The 17,173-nt window shown below is 38.1% G+C and overlaps 1 protein-coding gene across 1 annotated transcript in view; it reads left to right on the plus strand.

Annotated features, from left to right (window-relative positions):
* Positions 1-17,173, plus strand: part of LOC106509506 (uncharacterized) — a 1,068,352-nt gene that overhangs the window by 998,557 nt on the left and 52,622 nt on the right. Inside the window, exon 9 of the transcript XR_014838412.1 lies at positions 5,878-5,926. The gene's annotated coding sequence lies outside the window, so the exon portion shown is untranslated. The remainder of the gene's footprint in view (positions 1-5,877; positions 5,927-17,173) is intronic.

Here is a 17,173-nt window from a genome sequence, read left to right on the forward strand (position 1 = left end):
AGTTCACTCATTAGCACTACTTGCCAGACTCTTGGACAGTCAAGTTTGCAATTGCCACTCTACAGAAGAAAACTCAGCAATCATTTTACAAAATCCTCTTCAACGTGTTCCTTACCCTGGCTCTACTGCTCAAGTCTCTAGACGAGGTCAGTAATCAAATACTGTTCATCACTCAATTTATTTATTTAAATATTTCCTCAACTTTTCTTTCCAGTTGTACCTTTTCTTAGGTCCACTCAGTCCAGGCAAACCAGATTCCTCACTGGTCAGCCCCAAATATGACCTGCTATTTTGTCTTCCATTGTTTTCAATCCTCCTTGAATCTCTCTATCTAGTAGAACACATGCCAGCTCTACAAACTGGTTGTCCACCTCCATCTGTCCTCAGGGCCAGTTCGAATCTCCACTTTCTTCATGAAGCTATCTGGTCAATTCTAGCTGGACATGGAGCAGCCTCCCTATGAGATTTCACATACCTTTCCTGAAGTCCATTAAAGCCTCCCGAGCTTTTCACCTCAAAATACAGCTTTCTACTTTTGAGATCCTTGGAGTTAGGAATCCTATCTGATTTATCTTCTTTTTCCCATTAGCACAGTGCCTAGCAGAAAGCAGTAATCATTTGTACAGTAAATGAAGAAAAATTCTACTTGAAACTAACTATAAAGGGAATAGGCAGGAACAGAATGTATTTAACTCATTCTAAGGTATTGATGGTTGTTTCCAACATTCAGCCTGCACAGATGTGCACTCTTGGGGGGCCTTGGTTTGTGTTTGTTTTACCTATTACTCCCTACACTTTCTTTCCCATACTTGTGTCCAGTGGAAACACATTCATTCATTATCTCTGTTTTGCCGGTTCCTTGTTTAGTAATCTAGTCCAAGAGATTTTCTTTCTTCTCATTAAAATGTTATGCAAAACAAATTCTTGGTTCTAGACTAGAGCCATAAATTTTTTTTGCGATTTATCTTGTTTTTACTTGATTGGAAGCCCTCAAAAGCAAGAACTCTTAGCCATCATGTCTTATATACTATGAAATAAATTTTTTTTAACAAGTGCCCTTTATTTATATTTAGAATCTGGATATTGAATTCTAGAGCCGGAAGTTATCGTTATAATTTTGGAATGGATGTTACTTTCTACCCATTGTAAAGGCAATAAGCCTTTCTCTGAAATAGGAAAAGAAAAGCAAAAGCATATGCAGAGACATTGAATTTCATAAGCAGGGTTTCACACCGCTAGTTACTGAAATCATTTGGACTGTCGAAGCTGTGAATGGAATGAGAAGAAAATGTAAGTGAATTTTGAAAAATGATCTTGTACACCCATCCACTGCTCTAGGCAACAGTATTCTGAAGTCACCAGTCATTCATTCAGCTGTTCAATTAGCACTTCTTGAGAACTATGTGCTAAAGCACCTGAGGCACACCTGCAAAATTTCCCTGTTTGCTACTTATCAGTTTCACTCCCAAAGTCAAAGGAGATTAATTTTTTCTTTTTACAAGGCAACATTTCAGTCATGATCTTGCCTCCAGCAGTGTTGCCTCTGTGCTCCTGGTCCATACCTTCTTCTGTGTCAGCCAGCCATTTTAGAATAAAAATAAATAAATTAAAATAAAATAAAAATAATTTTCTTCCAGAGAGTAAAAAATTTCAGAGCCTAAAGAGCCCACAGGCAGATCACTTACAACTATCCCACTTAGTCACAAGGTCCAACTTGGCAAATTACAGTGCACAGGCCTGTTTTTTAGTTCCAACCTGTTTCATTCTCAGACTAGCCCAGCTATTTCCCTTATTCCCAATTCCATGGGGAAGCCAAATCCTTTCTGGCTAAATCCCAGGCACAACACCCTAAGCTTGTGACATAGCTTCAGTTTTGGCATTGACCAGAAACCCCTATGCTGGTAGTTTCTCCTTTCATTGTTTCTGTTGCTAGATCCTCTTGAGTGCCTGTCTTAAGCACACAGTCCAGGTCTGTTTCCACCAATTCCTATTTCCTTCTGCTCTTAATTCGAATCTCATTTCCTCTCTCTTTGCTGTTTTCAGGCAGAGTCACTTGTTCTCTTTCTCCCCCAAACCTAGCCAGTCACATCTTGTCCTGGTCTAATTTCCTGATGTCAGTCAGCCCTAGCGCCTCTTAATCTTCTGTCAATAGATTGGGAGACTTTTTTATGATTGGTAGTCAAGCCCTTGTGTTTCTAATATATGGGATAAAGAGGTGAACAGAAGGCTAAAAGGAATTTAGGAAGCACTAATGTATTTTAGGTGAGGAAAGTTAGCAGAAAGTGGAAGGGACAGAAATAAGCTGCTAAGTTTGGAGTATTATTTAGTGTGTGTAAACAAAAAGCAGATTCTAAGACACTGTTTTTCAAAATGTGGTTCAAGCAATCTTGCCTGTCTCAGAATCATTTGTGGGGAAGGTAGGGGGAGAGGTGAGAAAGGGCTGCTCAAATTTTTGGCTCTTCACTAGATTGAACCAAAAATCTCTGAGCATCTACTAAGAATCTGAGTTTTTGACAAACTCCCAGTTCTTTTTCTAATGCACATTCATATTTAAAAACATTATACAAGTGTCTCTATTGTCATTAAAAGCAGTTATTCTTTACTGCATGCTTGCTGAGTGTCTAATATTTAAAGTTTTTCTATGCTCATTACAGTAATAATTTAATAGATGCTCTTATAGGTGCTGGAGTTAAGAATGAATGGATGAGTTCCTTCTTTGCAAATCTTATGTTCTGGTGGGAAAACAGAGGTCTGTGGTCATCACAGAAAATGAAATTAATGAAGAGCCCTAGCCACTTCCTGGGGAACAAAGATTACATACATATACACACAAATGCATTTGTACATATATATTTTATATGTATTTCTATAGTCACATACAATAAGAAAACATAAAATAAAGTAACAATAGTTATAATGCTTAGTTTATGTTCTTTTAATTTCTAGGAGTTACTTTAGAATATTGCCATTGGTTCTTCTAGAGTCTTTTTAGAGTATAACTTTAATGGCTTATTATAAGGCCTTAAAAATATGTGTTTTGGAGTTCCTGTTGTGGCTCAGTGGTTAACAAACCCAACTAGTATCCATGAGAATGCAGGTTCAATCCTTGGCCTTGCTCAGTGGGTTAAGGACCCAGCATTGCCGTGAGCTGTGGTGCAACATGAGCCGGCATCATTGTGGCTGTAGTGTAGGCCAACAGCTGCAGCTCTGATTAGACCCCTAGCCTGGGAACCTCCATATGCTGTGGGTGCAGCCCTAAAAAGACAAAAACAAATAAAAAATAAAAATACGTGTTTTTACTGAGATAAAAATTTTAAATACAGAGCAATGAGAGAAAAATTCTTAGTAACAAACATAAATCTTAATCCACCCATCAGAGAAGCAACCTGTGAGCCAGCAAGCAGGCACCAGAGCACATGCCCAGAGTATATACCCTTTGGATGTGTGCACTTGGCTGCCCCCAGCCTTCAAGCCAAACATTTACTATCAAGCCACCCTTAGACTCACTTGAAATTGCTGGTTCCACACTCCACATTTCACTAATAATGTATAGAGACAGTCACAAGTGAATGCTTTTTTGGATTTAAATAAAAATGGGGGACAGGGGTAAAAAGTATAAAAGCATCTGTGAGACAAGCTGCCAGTTTCACTCACCTTTTTGGCTTTTGCACAATGACATGTTTCACTTGGGAATGTGAATATATGTGTGACCAACACAAAAGCTGAGGACTTTAAAATCAGCCAGCAATGCCTGGGCCATTTCAGCTGTGTTTCTACTTCTCAGGGCCTCTTGGGGACTGCTGGGAGCAGGTGTGAAGTTCCAGTTTATTAACAAGTTAAGTCAGTGTTGCTGTGCATTTTGAGGGGCCTAATAGACTGGCCAATCTCGATGAATATAGAGTAGCACTGCACTGGAAAAATACATAAAAAATTAAACTACTGCCTTTATTAGTATTAGAAATAGCACCTGTTGGATGTGTACCATATTTCAGACATTGTGCTAAGTGATTGAGAAGCATCAGCAGGTTTATTTAACTGTTTAGATAAATTAGTAAAGATTTTTTTTCTGGATAAAGAATACTGAAGTTATAGCTAACCTTGAGGATCCAGTCTGTATCAAAGGACCTCTAGGTTTGTCTTCTCCATATGTTGGTTTAAATTTCTTGCTTTGCTTTGCCAACAGTTTAAGATTTGGGTCCTGCTGTCGGCAGACTGTAGTGTAACCCATGAGGTTTGATTATCCATGAAAAGTTTTTATAAGGCTATAATCTCTACGTGGCAGGTGGAATGTTAACATTTATTTTTACTGTGCTTTGAGACAGCACCAGAAAGAAGGAAGTAGAACATAAAGTATTAATGCTAGACAGAATTTAAGAAACTATCTAGTCCAAGCCCTTAATTTTTAATTAAAAAAAAAAAAGAATGAGGACCAAAGACATAGTCTGATTTCGTATATTCTTCCATATTTCCTTTTGTACTCAGGCTTTTTCTCCATCCATTTGGATTTTGATGTGTGATTCCCAATCAAATGGAACTCATCTGATGTTTTTATCCTTTCTAGAACCTTTGGCCCACGAAGCCAGCTCACAGGACTGAAGGGACCAGACTAACCACCAGTCTTTTTGTAAATAACATCCATCAAGTCATGCTCAGAACTACAAGTAATTATAATTGTGGCTGGATGGAATTGATTTTATAACTTGAAGGTGTTGTTTGGTTGCACTAAAACTGCATTACGGCCCTGGGACGTAGTGAAGGTTTACTACAAAAAGAAGCTACATGTAAATAATGACCCCCATTATCCCAGCTTATGTTTGCATCAGCTGCATCCAAAATAAAGTGTTTCTATTCACAATTCTTATTATGAGGGAGGAGGGAATGGGCAATGCAGGCTGCTCACATGTGGATTTCTGATCCTTTAGCTCACTGTTGAAAGATGTGTAAAGTCCTTTCTAACCCTTTTATAAACCAGGAGAGTGGTTCAAACCTACCTGCCCCAAGGAGAGTCCAAGAAACCAGCCAGCCTCCACAAGGAGAGACTATGGAATTCATTCTAAGAAGACTGGGAGGAAACATGTGAATTCTCTTCAAATGTCTGTCTATCTTGGAGGGAAATCCAGACTTGTTCTTTTGTTCCCAAGGAACGATAATGAAAAAAGTGCCAGTTATTATGGCGTACCCACCAGTATCAGGCACCATGCAAGAGCTTTAAATACATTATCTCAAATTCTTGTATCAGTGTCAAAGTAGATAAGTTTATTCCATTTTATAAGTGTAACCAAGAAGTGGGAGCACAGAGTGGTAAAGCCGTGTACCCAAAATCAGCTCTGAGTAACTGACAAATAGAGATTTTGATCCAAGTTTTTCCTCCACCTCGGTAAACACAACTCTATCCTTCCAGGTGCTCAAGCCAAAATCCTTGAAGTCACCTTTGAGTCCTTTTTCTCTCACATCCCACATCTACTCCTTTAGCAGACTATATTTTTTTTAGTTTAAAAATGTATTCAGAATCAAGAAATTTATGCTGTGGTGCAGTGGGTTAGGAGTTCAGCTGAAGTGGCTCAGGTCACTGCAGAGGTGTGGGTTCAAACCTAGCTCAACGCAGTGGGTTAAAGGATCCAGAGTTGCCACAGTAGTGGTGAAGATCACAGGGGCAGCTCAGATTCAGTCCTTGGCCTGGTGGCCTGGGAACTTCCATATGCTGTGAGTGCGGCCTTAAAAAAAAAAAAAAAGGAATTTGGAATTGAAATAGTTCTCACCACCTCTGCTGTTTCCAGCCTGCTCTAACACTACCCACTTCTCCCACATACTCACATCCCCTCTGTGTTATTAAGTAGTAGCTTCCTCCTAACTGCCCTCCCACTTTCTGCCCCTCAGTCTCTTCTGGTCTCCACGTGATACAGCAACCTGAGTCCTCCTTGAAACAGTAAGTTCGAGCATATCATTTCTCTGTTCAAAAGTATTCAAGCTCAATATGGATGAAAGTGAAGGTTATAATCATTTTTGCCCATACAAGACCATATCAGTCCAGTTGCTATTTCCCAATTCCTCACCATTCCTCAAATCCACAGCTTTGGCGTTCCCTTTGTGGCTCAGCAGAAACTAACCTGACTGATATCCATGAGGATGTGGGTTTGATCCCTAGCCTTACTCAGTGGATTAATGATCCTGCATTGCCTCAAGCGGTGATGTGGGTCGTGGACGAGGCTTGGATCCAGTGTTGCTGTGGCTGTGGTGTAGGCTGGCAACTGCAGCTCTGCTTTGACCCCTAGCCTCAAGTTCCTAGCCTGGGAACTTTCATATGCCCTGGGTACAGCCCTAAAAAGCAAAAAACAAAAACAAAAAACCCAAATCTGAAGCTTGGAGGCTTTTGCACTTGCTACACTGTCTACTTGGCATGCTCATTCCTGAATTGTCCTGCTTAGTTCAGCTCACATTCACCTTCTTCAGGTCATTATTCCCAGTCATCATCTCTGCAACTTTCCTGACCACCCCAATTTAAATTGCAACCTGCCTAGTGAATTTTTTTTCTCATAACATTTATTACCACCTAACAGACAACACTTTTAAAATTTTTTTGCTTTTCAGATGTCTTCTCTTCTCCAAAAACAGAGTCCTATGAGAACAGTTTTTTCCCTCCCTGTTTATTTCTGTCTCTCTGGAACCTTAAACAGTGTCTGGTACCTACGAGGTATTCCATAAATGTCTGTTGAATAAATTCCATAAATGTCTGTCTCAAGACCATGGGCTCTTACTGACCCAGTCTGGCTTGAAGAGAAACATCACTAAACTAAGGCATTCAGCATTATAGGGACACAAACCATCAGAGCCAAAAACCATTTTGAGAATCATATAATTCTCCAAGGAGGAGCAATGGGGAGACACTAAAGAGAGATTCAGAGATTTTCTCACAGTGGCTTCGAAAATGTAGCAGAGTTATGTGAACTCAAATGGACTGTACAAACACATGGAGAAAGTAATGTAGGGGAGGGTAGGTGATAAATGCCTAAACTTAGAAGACCTTCCAGGCCTGGAATTCTGTGATTCTCAGACAGAGTCTACCTTGCACTGGGCTCGTGTCCTGAGACCATGATGTCTTCTCTGGCTGGATGCTCTGAGCTATGCTCTAGCAGATCTAGGGTGCAGCACCATCTGTTTCTATATAAGGGACAATGAGCATCTTCCCCTAGGATCAGACTAAAGTTTGGAGAATGAGAGAATAAATATTCTGTTGTGCCTGGGCTCTAGAGAATGGGGAAAGACAGGAGCCACAGTGAGTCTTTTAGCAGAGTCAAAAGCAAGGCAGCTGGGACAGTCAAGTTGCCTTTTGGGGCAGACATCACTGCATTTTTTTGCCTCTGAAGTAGAGTGACCAGGCCTTCATAAAAGACACTTAAAGATCTTGGGGGTGTCTGAAAGATTTTATGACTAATTCCTCCCCATATCTTCTACCTTGCCAAAGATTCCAGATTCTCTTGCCAATGATCCTAAATATGACATATTGCTTTTGTTTACAATATATAGGTTTTTTACTCAAAGTTCAGAAAATATAAACACTTTGTCTTTTGTTAGTGAAGGAATAAGAATTCAGGGAGATCTCAACCTTGGCCCAAGAAATGCTGTACAACTCCAATTCTCAATTAAACTTTCTCATTTTTAACAGTCATGGCTATCCAAATCCAAAGACTTTTGCCAATGCAGAGAATATTAAATACAATTGCCTCTGGTTCTGAACTTAAACAGAATTAAAATTCCTAAAATTATATTTCATTCTACACTACACAAGTTTCCTTTTGAAGTCAATATAACTTGCACATCAAAACCTCCAACGAAAAGACTTCATTGGCTGCAAGATAACAACTAATTGATTTCAGAAGTCTTACAAGGAATGGCATTTTTATTCTTATATTTCTATAGATCTGAGAAAAATTGTTATCAAAACAACTCCAGGGGTCTTAGAATTACTGATTTAATTACAATGTTTATTGTACCCACAGGATCCACAAAGGTGCAAAGTGTCTCTCATTTTTTTTTTCTTATCTTTAAACCGAAGGTAAATTATCTCAAAGCAAATCTGAACCCTGGATGAAAAAGATAAAGGATACACCTGGTACTGAATTTAGCAATGAGCTGCATGAAATGATGGATAATTATTATAAAATTATGCACTAAAATAAGCTTTTTTAAATAAATAAATAAGCATTAAGGTAGGAAAGAAGCAAACATTCAAAAGGCTGATGAAAGTGGTAATAAGCTGAGACTTGAAGCATTTTGGGTCCTCTGCTTTCTTCCTATTTGAATGTGATAACTGTTAAATTGAAGAGTCTAGATATGTGATATCATATGGTATTTGTCTTTCTCTTTCTGACTTACTTCACTCGGTATGAGAGTCTCTAGTTCCATCCATGTTGCTGCAAATGGCATTATTTTATTCTTTTTTATGGCTGAGTAGTATTCCATTGTGTATATATCCCACATCTTCTTAATCCATTTCATCTTTGATGAAACACTTAGATTGTTTCCATGTGTTGGATGTTGCGAGTAGTGCTGCAGTAAACATATGGGTGCATATGTCATTTCCAAGGAAAGTTTTGTATGGATATATGCCCAGGAGTGGGATTGCTGGATCATATGGCACTGGAAGCTATATCTAGTCCCTTATGATGGAGCATGATAGTGTGAGAAAAAGGAATGTATATGTGTATGTGTGACTGGGTCACCTTGCTGTATAGTGGAAAATTGACAGAACACTGTAAACCAGCTATAATGGGGAAAAAATTGTTAAATTAAAAAAAATTGAAGAGTCTACCTGTAAGAGCAACAACATTCTTCCATCTTTAGTGACAGACGTAACTGTTTTGAAGAGACAAATGATCTCTGAATAAGACAGTTAGTAGAATGTAGATACCATGTCTATTGGCTTAAGAGAGCTATTCCTTCATGATACATAGCAAATATTCATCAAAGGCTTCTGGAATAGGAAATAATGTTATCTTTACTATTCTTCTGCAAGATGACTTTTTTTTTTCTTTTTACGACCCACCTGCAGCACACGGAAGTTCCCAGGCTATGGGTTGAATTGGAGCTGCAGCTGCTGACCTACACCACAGCCACAGCAACCCCAGATCCAAGCCACATCTGTGATCTATGCCACAGCTTGCAGCAATGCCAGATCCTTAACCTACCAAGTGAGGTCAGAGATCAAACACACATCCTCATGGAAACTACATCAGGTTCTTAACCAGCTGAGCCACACTGGGAACTCTGAGACAACATTTTTTGTCAACTTTGACACATTGACAACTTTCCAGACAAGGAAAACCTGTGTGTCCAGAAAGTTCAACCAGGAAATGTCTCAGGAAGTTACTTTTGAACATATTTCTGGAAAACTAGTAATTTACTCCAGAACTAGAGAATAGACATGAGACCATTAACATAGGTGAAAGATGTCAGCATGCCTGGGGTTTAAGGTCAGTCCAGCAGGAGAAGTCCCAGGGCATAGATCCTAGGAAAGGTACATATGATCCAAGATAATAACATTTGCTGTTGAAAGCTCACCCAGTCCAGAGTTCTATGTGGCTTTCCAGGAAATAACACTTGGCTCTCTAGCAAAGAGGGATTGAAACAGGAGGTCTCTCTTTTGCATCAACAAATTCATCATGGTAACTTTCTCCAGACGGACCACAGAAATAAAGGACATTTCATGTCCCTTTAGCTGGGACTTGAAGAAAAGGAAGGGGTGATGGCATCCAAGAGAGATGATTCTAAAACATCTGCTAGAAGTCCAACCACTTGAACCTACATAGTTAAAAACCTATGATTTTTGACTATCACCAGCAGCCTTACCAAAATAACTTTGCACTTACTTTTACTTCAACCCAAGGTAACAGGAAATTGTTTTTAATTCTTCAGTGCTAGGTCCTTTAGTTGTTGGGTTTTTTTTTTTTTTTTTTTTTTTTTTTGAAATAAACTCAAGGAGATAGAAAAAAATGCTGAAGACTTCCATATAAATCATTCCCCTTATGTTTACATTTAACTGCCTGCCTGCATTCATTTAACGATTTTAGTCTGTTTTCCCTTTGCAAGCTCAGCATGGTTATAAATACAATAAAGAATACCATTTCTTCCACTAACACCATTCCCAAAATAGGCTCAAACCGAACACATTGTGAAGATCACATCCCCCTTAAAATTTTCTTACTGTCCTGACTTTTTAAAAACTCTTTCTATTAATAAAAATTAGTGGCCACAATTTCCCAATCCAGATTGGCCTTATTAAGCCATGTTAGAATGAATACCTCTCAAAGCAAATGGTATGTGTCTTCTCTCTTGTCAGTGCTTCACTGTTTAGGTGCCTCTTCCTTGAATGCTTTACTCAGAAACGTCTAATAAGGAAATCTGAGGCCTTGAGTTTTCTTGGCAGCATAGTCACCTGTTTCCTGTCATAATGAGCTGCCCTTTTGGTCTTCAGCTCATTGCTTCTTGACAGCTTACTCCTGTCATGCGAATACATTTTCAAAATAATTGTAGGCAACTGAACCACATTTAATCTGTGAACATCAATGTGTCTTTAATGATACTTACACAGAGAAAGTTAGAATATCTGACTTGCCAACTTTTGAGAAATTTAATTAAACAGATTACTCACTTACTTTGGAAATTGGTAAATTATGGGAAAGAGTGAACTTTCCAGTAGAAAATACATCTTAAGGTGATTAAACAGCCTCAGATGTAAGCAAAAGCTCTAATTTGAAAAATAATGGTGCCAGGGAGTTCCCATTGTGGCTCGGCAAGTTAAGGACCTAGTGTTGTCTCTATGAAGATGCAGGTTAGATCCCTGGCCCCACTCAGTGGGTTAAGGATCTAGGGTTGCGTAGGTCGCAGATGTGAATTGGATTCGGTGTTGCTGTGGCTGTGGTGTAGGCTGTAGCTGCAATTCTAATTCAACCTCTAGCCCAGGAAGTTCCACATGCTGCTGTCATGGCTGTAAAAAGAAAAAAAGGAAAAGAAAGTTAGATAATATATGTAGACAGAGTGATAGAACTAATAAATTACCACTTTGTAAACTTTAATAAAATTACTAAGTTAGGTAAGAAGTATCAAGTGATATTAAAACTGTAAAGTAGTTGTACAGAGGGATCAGACCTTTGTGTAGTACCAAAGTAATAGCACACAGATTATTTTCTGGCAGCAGGGAGAAAATGTAATGTCATAGTGGATGATCAGGAAGGCCTTAACATATGTATCGAAGCAATGCAAATGATGGGAAACCAGGTATTATGTATACCCTGATGTAATGTAGGATGGAATACAGCTAGGATGTCCCCTTGCCAAAATATTTCCTCTGATCTAATCAGGTTCTCTCCACAAGGATGCAAGACAGTCCCCTGCCCCAAAATGATTTTACAAGACAAATGACCCTTTGTGTTGTCAAGTCCATGTTATAAAACAAAGAATTATTCTAAACAGAAAAGGGTTTAAATGACACAACTCTCAAATGCGGTATGTTATCCTACATTAGATTCTAATATGGAAAAACCAGCTGAAAAGGACATTTAGGGACAATTTTAAGAAATGTGAGGGAGTAAGTGGGATGGACAGAGAGTTTGTGGTTGGTAGATGAAAACTATTACATTTGGAATGGACAAGAAATGAGGTCTTACTATACAGCACAGGGAACATATCCAAACTCTTGGGATAGACCATAATGGAAGATAGTATGAGAAAAAGAGTGTATGTATATGTATGACTGGGTCACTATCCTGTACAGCAGAAATTGATACAATGCTGTAAATCAACTATAATAAAAATAAAATAAGAAAGAAAGGAAGACTAAAAAAAATGTGAATATGGAATTACTTATTAGATAATAAGAAGTAATTATTGTTAACTTCCTTGGTATAATAATACTATTTCAGTTATATAGATAAATGTTCTCATTTTTTACAGATATGTGCTAAAGTATTTAGGTAGCAGAATATCACAATGTCTAAAATTTTCCTTAAGATGTATTAGTATAGTAAGAATAAGTTGAAAAGAAGAAAAAAATGAAACACTTTCTTCAGCAGCAGTTAAGATCTTCAAATGAAACAGTTCTGGCCTGTGACTTCACACTTACACTCCTAAGTCTCCCCTGCATTGTTAATATTGTTTTAAAAGAATGATATGTTCTTTTCATAAATTGGACATTTAGACCTTCTTTAGTCACTGTTTTTCAAAAAGAAGGCAGAACACTCCAGCAGGAAAGCATTATTTCCACTGTATTCCTTCTTATATTTTAAGATAGTAGTTCTCAAGGGCAGTCCTCAGGGAAGCAACAGCATCATCACCTGGGAACTTGTTGGGTATGCACATTGTCGACCCTGACTCTAGACCTAGTGGCTCAGGAACTCTGGGGATGGCAGCTGTGTGTGAAGCCCTCCCAGCAATGCTGGTGCACACAGAGATTTGACAGTCTGTATTCTAGAGCTCCCATTTTTCTCTGTGTAATTCTCTTTGTCACTGCTAAGTAATAGAAGTCTCAGAATGGTACAACTGATGTATAGTTTTTATTCTTCTCTATCAATGCTTTTAGCCATGACATTAGAAAGTAAGAAAACAATACTTGTTATACTGAATGTTCCATTATGTTTGCAACACAATATTTTGGAGCATTATTGAAAACAATGAATACATTCTGTGTAACCATTAGTATACTTCCCAGATTCCCCAAGAGCCCTCTACTCCAGGATAAGAGTGGGCACATTCTGTGGCAACACTGTAAATTATCCCTGCCATCAAACACTTCACAAGATTCCAATTAGTGGGAACTTCCAGCTCATCTATTTTCAGTGCTCCAGCTCTCTAGTGGTCTGCCTTGTCTCTAAACAGTACATTTGGAAGACTAGTGATCATGTCTAAATGCTGTAAAGACCCATTACATCTCATATATGACTTCTGGGTACTCAGCAAATGTGAGATGCTATGATGGTGGTGCTTTCCTATTATCAGTGGGAAGTCAGAGCCCTGAGCAATTCCACAACACCATCATTTACTAATGCGCCAAGCTGGAAACCTAACCAGTGTGCCTGATGTTCCATGCAGTGCTTTGGCCTCTGGTCTTTTCACCAATTGCAGAGAATGTGGAATATAGAATTATAGTCCAGTCCTCACGTCAGAAGTTTAGAGACTCATTTAGTTATTCGATGTTCATATAAGAGGCGTCCAAGACTAACTAAAGTCAGATGCTGTTCATAATACCAAATGGTGTAATAAAAGGTTTGTGTTAAAGCATGACCAGCCTGGTTCCCCATTCTGTTCTCTCAGGAATGAGAATCTCTTAGGCTGCCCATAAATCACAGGCACCAGTCCTCACTGCCTGGGAATTTTGTGAGACTCTGTGCAAACCCTTCTCTGAGACCACCTGTAAAATAGCATCCACATCCCTGCACAAGTCCCCTGTTTAATCACATTTCTTTGATGGCCAGACACAAAAGTTAATGAGGATACTTAACATTGAGGGCAGATGTGAAGAAGGGCAAAAATAGAAAGGAGATTAAATAATCCTGAAGCAAGAGAATTTAACTCAAATATAAATCAATAAAAAGGAAATAAGTAGATGAAACTTGAGACAGAAGGCACCAGAAAAGCAAAGGTAATGATGAACTACTACACCTGACAGAGTCCAGTGTGCAGTTGCCCTGCTTTTACTCTTTAATCCTCTGGTCTCCAAACACACAGTTATGTGGTTAATTGTACTGTGACCACCTGTCCCATATTTTAAAACTGTAAGGAAGCTGTCCCCACATTCTAAATCTCTTCTCTACCTGAAATCACAAACTACCTACAGAGGCAATTACTGTGTATATCTGCACATACATAAATATGTATGCATGTATTATACACACATTCACACATTTATCACAAAGTCAAAAGCACAGCTTGACATCAGGTAGAGATGGATTTGAATCCCAGCTTTGCAACTTACAAGCCCTATAAAAGACAATAAGCTGTTATTTAACCCATGTAAACCTCAGATCCTGCCTCTATAACTGAGTATAACAGTACCTCTCTTAGTATTGATCAGGGGGTTAAATAAAGCATGCTTAAAGATTTTCACAGTTTCTAGTACAAAGTCAGTACTTAATAAATGGAAACTATTACTGTTAATATTTATATTAGTATTTAATAATCCTCCCTGTCCATTAAAATTTCTCCACTTGTTTGCCTTGTTTTCCCACATTGCAAACATTAAAACCTTAATTTACTTTACTAATATCAAGATTTCATATACCACAAGAGCATGTAGGTCATTTTCTTGATTATTTTGTACATCTTAATTGTAAGGCATAACTAAACAACTGTAAAAAATACACCATTATATTTGCCTTTCTTGCCACATCTCTCAGTTACACTTAGTAATTTGACGCTTGGTAATTTAAGAAACAGAGTGACACTCTGAGAGACAAAGAGAAATGAGAGGGAAAGGCAGGTAGAGACAGAGACACTAAGAAAAAGAATCAATGTCATAAATATATTTTGGTAGTTTCAACGAATTATTAATTAGTAAAATGAGTAAATATATATTCATTTCTGCAATAATTCTCGAAATAATTTTGCCTTGTATGTATCTTGAAAGTTCTTTTAAAATGACAGGGAAAGGAAGGGGAGGAAAGGAAAGGAAAGTTGATTTACAATGTTGTGCCAGTTTTGGCTGTATGGTAAAGTGGCCCAGTCATACATATATATATATTCCCTTTCTTATATTATCTTCCAAGAGACTGGAATATAGTTCCTTGTGCTATATAGTAGGGTGTCATTGCTTATCCATTCTAAATGTAACAGTTTGCATCTACTAATCCCAAACTTCCAATACACCACATTCCCTCCCCTCTCCCCCTTGGCAACCACAAGTCTGTTCCTCTATGTCTGTGGTTTGTTTCTGTTTTGTAGGTAGGTTCACATGTGCCATATTTTAGATTCCACATATAAGTGATGTCATATGGTATTTATCTTTCTCTTTCTGACTTACTTCACTTTGTATGAGAATCTCTAGTTGCATCCATGTTGCTACAAATGGCATATTTTGTTCTTTTTTATGGCTGAGTAGTATTCCATTGTGTATATATACCACATCTTAATGCATTCATCTGTTGATGGACATATAAGTTGTTTGCATGTCTTGGCTACTGTGAATAGTGCTGCTATGGACATAGGGGTGCCTGTATCTTCTTGAATTGTAGTTTTTGTTCAGATATATGCCCAGGAGTGGGATCATTGGAATATATGCTAGTTCTGTATTTAGTTTTCTGAGAAGGCTCCATGCTGTTCTCTATAGCGGTTGTTTCAATTTACATTCCCACCAGCGGCGTAGGAGAGATCCTCAAAGGAACACATCTACCAATGTGATCACTTGATTAATGCTACAAATAAAAGCGATACAAGTTAAGAGGTAGGTTGTGGGATCCTGGGATTTCATGAATGTAGCCTTAACAAAAGGAAGAAAAGGGCAACAGAATCAGTGATCACTATTCTTTGTTATATAGATTTAATTAAGCCGCTAGTACATGAGTCTCAAAAAAAAAAAAAAACCAAAAACCAAAACAAAAACAAAACCACTCATCCTGGAAGGAATGTTTGTGTGTGTGTGTGCTTTTGGGTATATAATCAACAAATTGCAGGATGATAGTCTGATTAAAAGCACTGGGCTTGGAGTTCCTGTTGTGGCTCAGTGGTTAATGAACCTGACTAGCATCTATGAGGATGTGGGTTCAATCCCTGGTCTTGCTCAGTGGGTTATGGATCTGGCGTTGCCATGAGCTGAGGTTGCAGCTCCAGTTCGACCCCTAGCCTGGGAACCTCCATATGCTGCTGATGCGGCCCTAAAAAAGCAAACAAAAAAGCATTGGACTTGAGGAGTACCCACTGTGGTTCAGCGGCTTAAGAATCCGACTGCAGCGGCTCAGTGTGTTGCAGAGGTGGGAGTTCATACCTGACCTGGCATTGCTGCAACTGCAGCATAGGTTATAGCTGTGGCTCAGATCCAGTCCCTGTTCAGGGAACTTCCCTGTGCTGTGGGTGTGACCATTTAAAAAGACAAACAAACTGGGTTTGAATCCTGGCACTGCAAAGTAGTTAACTTACATAGAATTATTAAATATATCAATAAAGTTAATTTCAGATTGTTATGAAGATTAAATGTAGTATTTGCACATTTTAACTTTTACATAGAAAGCAGAAAAGTATCAACCACCACATCAAGCACTTCTGTAGCACTGACTGTATGTCAAATGCTGGTCTATGAGCTTTGTATACATTAACATAATAAATCCTCACAATAAACTTACAAAATCTGTTTAACAGGAGAGAATGGAAGCATAGAGAGGTTAAGTAACTCCTCTTATACTGTTACAATGTGTTAGAGTTAGGTTTAAAACCCAGATTCACTAGTTCTAAAATCTGTGTACTAGATTATCTTCTTAATAATAACATTATAATTACTGTGTGAAATATAAAGGTATGTGCTAACATGGGAGCTGATTTCTTAAACTATTTAGCTATATAAATACATATATATTGAAGAATTGGATCTTGCACCAAATTGCCTATAAACAGTCTGGCCTATTTTTCTTTATGATGACCCCATGAACTATCCATCAGTGTGGAGTGCTGAAGAAAATGCAGATTTGAAGCAGTAAAGAGCAAGACAAATAAAAGGAAAGATCTGACCAGTTTTAAAGTTTCTCTTGAAATACATAAATGATTGCAATTCTTTCTGTGTCTCAAAAACAAAGTACGTCTTATCATGCACACACAAAATCTTCTCATTTCTAGGTTGTAGTTAATAGTCCTTGAGCCGTTGACACCAAAACTGTATTTTTGTCAAAGGAACATCAGAGAATAGAGTTGCTAGATTTCACAGATAAAAATATAACATTTGGGCCATACTTATACTAAAAAATATTTATTATTGGTCTGGAATTCACATTTAACTGGGGGTTCTGTACTTTATCTGACAACCCTAGTCAAAATACAAGTCATTTAAACTTCAGAGCAGGTATATATGGCACTTATGAATTCTACCAATTATTGGAAGTTTGAGAAAAAGTCTTTAAGTCTGTTCTAAAAAATACAAGCTTAGGTAATATGTCCTTATAAGCTTACATAATATGTCTGTCCATATTTTTATTTATTT

This window comes from Sus scrofa, chromosome 2 (genome assembly GCF_054392235.1).
Source record: "Sus scrofa isolate SSC_HxYL_T2T_F1_AM1 chromosome 2, Sscrofa_HxYL_maternal_Yorkshire_Landrace_v2.0, whole genome shotgun sequence".
Classification (NCBI taxonomy): domain Eukaryota; kingdom Metazoa; phylum Chordata; class Mammalia; order Artiodactyla; family Suidae; genus Sus; species Sus scrofa.